The 11055-nt window shown below is 39.8% G+C and overlaps 1 long non-coding RNA gene across 1 annotated transcript in view; it reads left to right on the plus strand.

Annotated features, from left to right (window-relative positions):
• Positions 1–2936: 2936 nt before the first annotated feature.
• LOC116698164 (uncharacterized) overlaps positions 2937–11055 on the plus strand; it is a 10976-nt gene continuing 2857 nt past the window's right edge. The window contains exons 1-2 of the long non-coding RNA XR_004334138.1: positions 2937–3125; positions 10779–10782. This is a non-coding gene — a long non-coding RNA (uncharacterized LOC116698164). The remainder of the gene's footprint in view (positions 3126–10778; positions 10783–11055) is intronic.

Here is an 11055-nt window from a genome sequence, read left to right on the forward strand (position 1 = left end):
TTCTTCGACATACTATACCATGACTTTTTTTTATCACTTTTTGTTCATAGTATATTATGTCGAAAAAAGACTTAGTACAGTAAGTCGAAAAGTCGTGGTATAGTACAGTATGTCAAAAGAAGTCATGGTATAGTAAGTCAAAAAAAAGTGATTAAAAGTCATAGTATAGCATAATGAAAAAAGGATAAAAAAGTCAGTTTGTCGAAAACTATGACTTTTGTATAGCATGTCGACAAAAGTGCTGAAAAATTCATAGTATAGTATGTCGAAAAAAGAGTTTTATAGACATGCTATACTATGACTTTTTATCACTTCTTTCGACATACTTTACTTTAGTTTTTTCAACATACTATACTTTTACTTTTATAGTATGGTGTGTCGAAAAAAGAGTTTTATAGACATGCTATACTATAACTTTTACCACTTTTTTGACATACTATACTACAGCTATTTTATATATGCTATACTATGATTTTGCAACAAGCTACACTATGAGTGCTACGCTACTTTCTTTTTTCGACATACTACGCTTTGACTTTTTATCTATACTTACTTTTTTTCTAAATACAACGCTATGAATTATAATATCTTTTTTGACATACTATACTATGGCTATTTTTAACATAGAACTCTATGACTTTTTTGACATGCTATTTTGTGACTTAAACATCACTTTTTTCAACATGCTGTACTATGATTATTTGTCACATGTTCTGACATACTATACTATATCTATTTTATACATACTGTACTATGGCTGTTTTATACATACTAGACTATGTCTATTTTATACATACTATACTATGACTTTTCATTTTTTTAATATGCTATACTATGACTTTTTTACATTCTCCAATACAACTTTTTTTCATCTTTTTTCACACTATACCGTTAATCTTTCGACATACTACACTATGACGTTTTTATAATCTTTTTGACAAACTATGATATTTATTTTTCATCTCACTTTTCATCATTTCACTGTGACTTTTTTCCACATGTTATACCATGACTTTTGTATCCTTTTTTGTCAACCTACTCTACTATGACTTTATTATTAAATTATGGATTTTTTATCCACACTAATAGTGACGGATAAATACTTTACCAGGTTAAATGCAGCATCCTTCAATACTGTTATTAGCATCAAAAGACCATATTAGTATGGTCTTTGGTTATCAAATTATTTCCATTTTACTCATGTGGCCATTCGATTGCACTGTCAAGGGAATAGACTGGTACGGTCACTGAGCTCTACAACCACTGTTGCAAACAAGGAGACGTGGAAATGTGCATCATTTCATACAGGATCTGGTATGGTTTGTGGACCATACCTAATAATATTTCTTTAGGGATGTTTACTCGGCTTCCAACTAATTAAAATTGCTGCAATGTTTGAATTAGAGCATTGGCCCCACTCACAATTACTCTGGCAGTTTGGCTGAGTCTCCTAAACTCTCATTATATGCATACGTTAATGTGGAATGATGCTTACCACTAATTACCGACTCTGAGATGACGTATGATAAATGTTTGGTGTCTTGCGACAAATCTATTGCATCGTTTTCAAGCTGAAATAGAGCAGATGCACTGTGGAGAGTCCAAAATAGCCCCGCCACACTGGAGGTTTTCTGACTTAATAATGTCAACACCAGACCCTTCACAAAACCAGATGGAGCCACTTCGTTTGTTGGACTGATTGCGCCTACTCAAGTTTATCTCCAGCCGTTCACATGGCAGCGAAAGAAGAGATGTCTGGTCCGGTCATTGCTGTGTTTCATGAAGTGCTTTCAAAAGCAGGGTTGCCGCAACGTTCTGTGTAGCAAAGCACATAAATGCATGATAACAACATCAGACAACACCGCATAAATCTTAGCATATGAGGCCACTTCTCTCTCTCTCTTTCTCTCTCTCTCTCTCTCTCTGAGTGGAAACACATGAAAGAAGGATTATTAAGGTGCATAATGTTCAGGGAGGGACTGACATGTTGGGACTATTTGAAACAGCATTATATTTTTTATTTCCTTGTCAGAGGTTTTTGAAAAGTTACTCAAGTGACCTCACTTGAGTACCTTTTCTATATTTAAATGTATATTTAATGTGACTGTATACTTTTACTCCACTACATTCATTTGACTGCCGTAGGTTTTAATTAAGATTGCACATTAAAAGACCTACGAGCTTAATACTTACAATAGAAAAAGCGGTGATTGTTTGCAGCCCCGTTTTCCTGTTTCAGATGTCTATGAGTCGATGATTGTTTGCAGTTCCATCAACAAGACATTTCCCATTTCCCCCATTCCCATTAATCATCTCATAACCCCTCATATTATCTTGTGACCTTTTGAAGGGACAATAAACCTAGGTGGGGAACCACTGGACTAAATGACCTAACTGTATATAAAGGCACTTGGACAGCGCAGACCTCCATCAAGGCATGCCCTATCTCACATAGTGAGATAATGGAGTGAGAATTTCCCCAGTTGGGAACTCATTTGAACTCATGAACGCAGCCCATACGGCCTATTTTGCAATGTTAACGAAAGTGAGAAATAATTTGCCCTGTGATTTAGTTCCTCTCCAAAATATAATGGGTTCTTCCATGGCCAATGTTACACCCTTCCACCAAGTTTCAATAAAAACGGGCCTGGAGTTTTATTCTAATCCTGCTGACAAACAAACACACAAGCCAACAGATGTGGCGTCAGCTGATTTTAAAGGAGTTTCAGCCCCGAATGCTTCCTGTGCAGCCCCAAATGTATAGAAAAGTTGACTGACAAGTAGGATATAGCCTATGTAAACCCCTGAAATCATAAGTTACCTTATTTTGCTGTGCTTTAGGTAATGGACACTCGCCGCGGCAGATGTGAGGCATATTTCTGCCGTAGTTTCGGTTTTCCACCTCCGACGTAGAGCAGCGTTCTTTGTCTCATTCAGAGACCAGCATCTCAGACGGGGCTCTGAGTCTGTCAGGAGGTCTGAGCTCTACCGTATCAGCACAGCAATCATGTAATTATTCTTGTAATAGCCTATTATAACTTCCTTTTTATGATATAAAAATATCACGACTCCTCCAAATCTCAGAGAACACAGATGGGATGAGTTTTATTTTGAATGTGCACAAAGTTTTGAACATGAGCAGAACTCTTGCTCTGACACGTCTGAAATATTACAGTCCAGCGGTTTATTAACTCATTAAAATGAATTCGTTTATCATTGAGGTGAGTAATTGTAATATTTAAGGAGGTTACATCACCAACAAAAGACACAAAAGAGGAGGTGAGAGTAAATGACGCCCATAGGCTACATGTGTACTCAGATATAATTAGAAAAAATCTATCTAAAGGAGACTAAAGAGTTGAAAGAAATACAGAAGCATTACTGCAATATATTCCATTATGTTTTTATATTTGCATTGAAATCTATGTTTCCCCTTACACGAAGATGTTTCCATCATAGGTCACCACACAAATCTGGAGGGAAAGCGTTGGCCTTTGGGTTGCCAGGCCAGTTTTGATTAGACCAAATGTTGGTACTATTTAAACTAACATCTATGTAGATGTTAGTTAAATAGCACAATTGGGAAGCTAAAATAAACATGCACTGGCTGCTAATAAGATGGGCGAGCCAATCATTGATTTGCATTGCATTCAGTTAAATGGGTCCCCAAGTCCTAGAAACGCCCCTGCAAGCAGATAAGTTAACCAGCTCTACCTGGACTAGCAACAGTAAAAAAGTTAAACGCAGTCTTATAATTCTGATATTCAGAGTACATTTTTGCAGATCATTTTCCTGCCACTTTTGAACTCAGGACCTTTACTTGTAATTACGGTGGCCTTGAAGTGCAAACCACCATGTTTGTGTTGTGGGTTTTGCTGTTGTGGTTTGCACTTCAGGGCCAACAGATGTAAGGTATTTTTACACTTTGCTATTAGTACTTTTACTTATGTAAGTTTCAGCACTCAGTCCTGACACATGTGGCTAGTTTCCACAGCGCTGGAAAAAAAAAAAAAGCCTGGCTGCTCGAGTTAACATTCTGGTATAGAGGGAAAAAATGTTCTTGCTTGTCTGTTCTTTTTCTTCTTTTTTTTTTTTTTACTAATCACAATCATCATAGCCGTTGCTAAGCTCCGGAGGCTGAAATAGGCGGCCAATGCCAGGCTTCGTACCAACAGTCTACATCCGGGGGGTCGGACTACATGTTGACAGATCTGAGCCGTGTGGCCCACAGGGAGTCATTTACATACTTTGTCCTGTTTTTCTCAATCAACCATAAAGCTAACGAGTGCAATGCCATGCATTGCTAAGATCAAAGTGGGGACTCCCTTTCAGCTCCTGAGAGGGGTCAATGTGGGGGTTCAGATGAAGGCCTGACTGTTGCATAAGCCTACTACACAACTGCTACAGGAGCACACAGATTTAGATTTTATAAAAAAAAAGATTGTTAATACATTTGAATGTATTTTATTCATTTTTGGAAAGTTGAAGAAAAAAGGGAGCCGTTTCAATTCAATCAGGAGAGACTTGTTTGCAGATATGCAAAGGTTTATTGTACATAAGCACAATAAAATGTACAGCCTTTGGAGCTTAGACTAAATCGTTCCATCCAGCAATAATTTGCAAAAGGGGTAAGGCACCCAAGACAGTTTTCTGTATGTTTTCTTCTACTCCAGGCTTTATGAATATAATAAGATATTGCAAATATGTGGTTATAAAGCCATTTAATTATATCACTATCCCGTAACATTCCAACCCAGTCTTATGCTAGTTTGCAAAATGGTCATGTTATTTTGATTTATGGATTTGTGTACAGGTCACGATTTTCTCGTTTATTACGTGTACATGTCACGATTTTTGAATGTGATCATTTCACAAACCGCCGTGACACTGGGCTGCTCTGGGGGACGTCACAGTGGGGAAATGAAACGCCACACGCTGGACGGTGACAATAACTTACACCGGGACATGATCCGCGGTCTCTGGGGGAATGTGACTACAACTCATGCCGGGACATGATCTGCGGTCTCTGGGGGAATGCAACAACGGGGAAATGAAACGCCACACGCCGGCCACAACAATGGGACGGACCACCACACGCGGGACTTGATCCCCGGGCATAGGGACACTACCCATGGTCTCTGGGGGGACGCAACAACGGGGAAATGAAACGCCACACTCCGACCACAACAACAGGACAGATGTGGTTAGGAAGAGAATAACGCTGAAAGCAACTGCACGATCCCTGGGGTGAAAGTGTGTTGTCTGACCCATCCACCCCCCCCGACCTTTGTCCCTGCGCAAATTTTTGGCTTTTCAATACTTATTAGCCAACACACAAAAATGAGAACGTTAACGTGACCTGTGGACCAGTCAATAGATTAAATAACGGGACCATGACACTGGGCTGGACATTCCTACCCGAGTTGATACTTTATCAAAGAGTACTTTTCATAAATCATTGTAGAATGGACGGTACAGTAACAAACCGACCCGCCTCGGAGCCTGCCACATAAATCTACACTGTTGTCTTTCCACATGTCCTCACCATATCTATAAAGAAAGGCCCAGAAGCCTAACAAAAGTCAGTCAGTCCAAACCAGCAGGCTCTTTTTCCACATTAGAACCGTATTGCCTCTGCAAACAGCAATCCCTTTTTTTGGGGTCAGATGTTTAATAAATTTAAGCAAAGTGAAATTGGACAGGGGAAAATATGATCGGGGCAGTAGATCTCGTCTCAACGGTCGGTAATTAGAAGTATAACACCGGACCATGTAGTCTCTAATGTGATATGGATTTTAAATCACGTGTTTGGCAGTCTTAGAAACCCAGCAACTTCATCATGCCTCACTTACTGCGGGAGGAAGAGGATGTTCAACTCACTGCAGCGGTCTTGTGCTTTGAACTAATCCTTCAGACACATAGACACACATGGAGAATTTCTGCTTGAACAAACGCTCTGCTTGGATCCGCATACACAGAGTTAAAGGTCACTGCCAATCCTATCAGACTCACTCAATATATCTCTCCCTCTTACTCTCTCTTTTACTTCCTGTCATCACTGATAACGTGTCTTAATTTGGATACTTCCGTGATCAAACTGTGGACACCATGTACTCACTGTGGTGTACTGAGAACATTTTGACAGGGTAGCGTTGTCTCAAGTCGCGCGCTGACCGGAAATGACTCTTCTTCTCTTTCTGACGGCAGTAAAGTGGTACTTATCGGATTAAAAAAAACATGAACAGTACATATGACATTTTGGACTTAAATGTTACAAAGACAAAAGGACATGTGCATTGATTTTAGACGTCATAATCCATCTCCTGAAAAGACGATTACAGATGGAGGGGTTGAAATTGTTGAATCATACAAGTATCTGGGAATCGTCATTGATAACAAGTTGACCTTTGAACTAAACACAGATGTGCTGAGTAAGAAAAGTCAGCAGTGTCTCTTCTGTCTGAGAAAGCTAGCTCAGTTTCAAGTGGACGGATCCCTGATGACATTGTCTTACAAATCTTTTATTGAGTTCGTCTTTACTTTTTCATGTACTTGCTGGTATGCTTCTCTGAGTTTAAAACAGATTAGGAATGGTAAATAAAGTTAGCAGCAAAATCATTGGGATTCAGCAGATAAAACCGACTGATCTGTACAATAGACATGTGCTTAAAAAGGCAGAATCCATCATGTCTGGTAGTTCTCAACTGGTTCTGGTTCCCGCTTCAGTCGGCCACCAGCCAATACAAATAGATAGAAATTCTCCTTCGTACTCTCTGCTATCGCTCTGCTTAACTCTGGAAAGAATAGGTAACGTCTGCACATAAGGCACACTTGAACTTAAAGTTAATGTTGTGGTATTCATTTACCCAGTTGGTCTGACTCTGTATTTTTAATCAATGTTGTCGTCTTTGTCATGTACTGTATGTCAACTTCTTTGCTACTGTAGCAAAACTCATCGCCCCTCGGGGACAGTTAAAGGTCTTGAACTTGAACATTTGCATAGTAAATGTTTCGTTTTCAATAATAGCGCTCCAGGATTTCCATATACCCACTCTAAAATGGGCAATGGCACATTACAACATACATTCCATTATAATTTTGAATATTCTGTACTATCATCTGTTTTTTTTTTTCTTCACATAGGCTAAATAAAGGTATTTTCACCCTAAATTGGTGAATAAAAGTGTATCAGAATGAAGTTTTTGACGCTCTAAATTTCCCAATATGACATTCCCCCCCCCCCCATCCAAAAAGGCCCATTCTGGCCCATATATATATATATGGGCCCATATATGCGCCATGTACTCAAAACAGCAAGAGTAATTACATAATTGCGCAGCGCGATTCATGACACAGCATGAGTTTCTGCTGTCACTTTTATGGTGACATACTGCTGTTTTACACCCTCGTTTTTGATTCTTAAAGCCAAGATAAGGCTCACTGTTCCCTCCTGCAGATATGAAGTGTTCATTTCATATTTGTTGAAAATGTTTCACTGCGGCCAAGTGAGTAAAAAAAAAAAAAATACAAAATGTAATCCTCCTTCTTTTCAAAAACAACAAACCACTTCCAGGTACAGGGTTCCAGCGTATGAAGAAGGTCTCCATTTCTTTTTTAATTTTTTTTTTTTAAACTGTGTGGCTCTGCACTGCCAGAGGCTTCCTTGTAAGCTGGTTTTGAAAATGAATGCCTTTATGTTTTGGTTTGGACCCACTGAATAATTTACTATGTAATTACATACTCTGCAAAAGCCTCTGTGTCCACTCAGGCCCATTTGGGATTCTCCGTAGCGTTGCAGTCACAACCAGAGCCTTGACCAAATCAAAACTCAAACCCACTCTCTAATAAAAAAAAACCTGGACAACTCACATCCAGCGGCAAGGTTTTATGTCTGCAGTTTGCAGTTTACACCAACAATTGGGGTGTAATTTCTGATATGCATCTCTGCCAAACCTTTTTTTTTCTTTCTTCGTTTTAAGCCACTGCAAAACAGCACTCGGCTGACACGCTGCAGTCTGCGCACTGCTTTTACAAAACATGTCCCGTCATCCCAGTTGGAAGGGTCCACTGAGAGGAATGACAGCCCGCTGCAGCAGAGTTATCACTGTGGCTGATGGGAAGCACTCTGTAATTTAGGACAAGGATAAAAAAAAAAACTGCTGTCAACAATATAACAATGTGGCAACGCTGCGACCTTAAAGTCAGTCCGAGAGCCCTCGGTCAACTGAGATTCTTCAAGTCAAGCAGTCGTTTTTTGTTGTTTTTTACTCTATCAATGTGCAATGTACTTAAAGGGACATTTCGGTCTCCAGAAGTAGCTGCAGAGTGAGCGCTGCTTGCTTTCATGTTGTTCTCCGGCCTCCATTCAGGCAGCTGTCCAGAGGAAGAGAGGCCTTTCCTGGTGAGTCTCTGAGAAGACATTATCAGCAGTTTTTACCTTGACATTAGCTTGGGAACATGTACTTTTTTGCCATTAAAAAGGTACACATAGTTACACTGAGGTCCAATAATGAGCCCTAGGGGGTACATTAGAGTTTTACGACAGTGTAGTTCATTAAAACGCAGCTTGTTTCAATTATACCATCACTGATGCACATGTCTTTAAATTACAAACAGTTGGACTGCTGTTGATTAACACGTTTCTTTTCTTCAACAGGCTGTTGGATAATCTGTGTTTCACTCACTCAATCACTTGACCCTTTGAAATTTGGGCCTGTGGTCAATTTGTCAGTAAGCTGTGTAAACCTGGGGGAACTGAAATCAAAATGAGTGCTTGTTTGGCAAATCCCTCAGAAGCCTGGCCTGCAGCTCCCAGGTCTGACCCACTCCTCCCACAACCATGTACTGATTCTACTTTGACCGACTGTGTAACACTTGCCTTGGTTGTGCGTACAGATTTGAAGGGATACGGGACATTTACGGTTACATGTTGGCCTGCAGATAGGTTAGATTAGCTACAACTGGCCAGCTGTAACCTCTTGACCCCCTACTGATCTGCTGGTGGATCAATCATTATAAACACATGCTTTGTAGCTGGGTTTTTTTCAGTATTGTGAGAAAAAACTCTTTAAATATTTCAGTGTAAAATCCAGCTTTGATGAACAGCTGGAACAAGCTGACACAGGCTGTATATCATACTCAGTCGGTGCCGATTGACATAATTTCAAACATCTGAAATCCATTTAAGGGAAAATCAAAAGGGGATGTAAAGGGTCAAGCTATACACCTGTGTGAGTACTTTGCCCCAGCGGCTCTCTGTTGATGTCATTGTATCCTAATATCTCATCATTTAAACCGGCCAAGTAAAATGTTAAAGTAAAGCCTATGAATGATGTCAAAAACTACAAAAGTAACAGTAACAGTCAGTGAAACAGATTGCTGCTCCCTTAGCAAAGCAGGAAAAGGATTCCAATATGTTTCTGATCTGCACACAGGTGCCACCTTATGTTTGTGCCGGTGGGTGCTCAAAACAGCTGAATGCCCCACCCCCCACGCCCAAGATAAACCTTGGTATAGCCATGGGCTATACCTGACTTGTTGCTATACTGATTTGTCAAAGAAAGTTGTCAAACACAAACATTCCCGCACCATAGGAAATTTACAGTGACGACTGACTGACACACACACACACACACACACACACACACACACACACACACACATACAGTGATTGGAGATTTGGAGATTTGATCTAACACGACACACCATTACCACAGTTATAACCAATGCCACGTTGCCGCTGTGTGCTTGATGAATGTTAGCATTATGCCGTTGCGAGCATGTTTCCATGGTAACATAAGCATTAAGGTCAAAGCATCGTTGTACTGAAGTACAACCTCACACTTACAGTTTTTTAACAATCACTCTGGCACTTATTTCAGAACCTCAACATCATTTTTCAAAACTCTCAACACAAAACTCACAACCGGTGATTAAAATGCAATTTTTTTTCAAAACTCTAACACTTGTTTCAATTGCTTGGATAGAATACACATAAGCCTAAGATCAGTGGTTCATTGAACAAAAATCACTTGTTCAACATGACACAACTTAACATCAAAGTACTACTACTACTACTACTACTTCAAAAAGCAATTCGCCCGTTACATTTCAGAGGATTGCCTATTAATTTCATTACAGTGATCTAACTATCAATGGATACGACTGCTTAAAACGATGAAATAATAAGTAACTGTTGCATTACTCTTAATGCATAGTTCAGAAGAAAAAGAGACATGAACAATATTCCACGTTGAGATAATGGACTGGACCTAATCGGGCTACAATCGGGCACAGCTACGTGTAAATACAGGTAACTAAATAAAAACAAAATAGATCATAAACGTTTCAAGATACCAAGATTCATTGTCACCAATTAGCATGGATCAAGAACCCATTAGACTACATTATCTATGGAGGTCATGTTTCACCATCATTCTATATTGTAATGTCCTGCTGCTTATCAGACAGTGTTTCTACGGTCCCGTGTACTACCTTTGCTGTAAAACTGTTTACAGTATTGACAGTTCTGCACTCCACATGCAGGCCCTTGGAACTGCCCATCCAGTTCTGCCAACTGGTTGCTTATGATTGAGATTGTCGTATAGTAGCATGTTGTATCATGCTAAGCTAACTTTAGTATGAGCAAAAGTAAGGGACGGTTAGCGTGAGCATTAGCATGTGGGCTTGCATCAATAAAACACATGGTTCTGATATATTATTTCAGTTCATTTAAGTACTGAATAAATAAATAAAACACATACACAGTTAATTTCAAGTCAAGTTATTTAGGATAGTGGATTTACCCAAGGTTTCATTCACCTCTTCTCATTCTCAAGGAGAGATCCGGGATTAAAAATGGCAAACAGGAAGTGGCACAGTCTGGAGTAATTAGGCTCGTTCGAGATGAGCCAGGTCTGCGCAGAATCGATCACCCGGCGCCCGTTGCCTGCCGGTTAGATTTGTGTCCGACTTGATCCCGACTCGCTCTGACGTCATGGACACGTGGGCAACGGAAATCTCACGAGAGCAAGGCGGCCGCAGGTCTGAGACGCA

This window comes from Etheostoma spectabile, chromosome 11, assembly GCF_008692095.1.
Source record: "Etheostoma spectabile isolate EspeVRDwgs_2016 chromosome 11, UIUC_Espe_1.0, whole genome shotgun sequence".
NCBI lineage: Eukaryota > Metazoa > Chordata > Actinopteri > Perciformes > Percidae > Etheostoma > Etheostoma spectabile.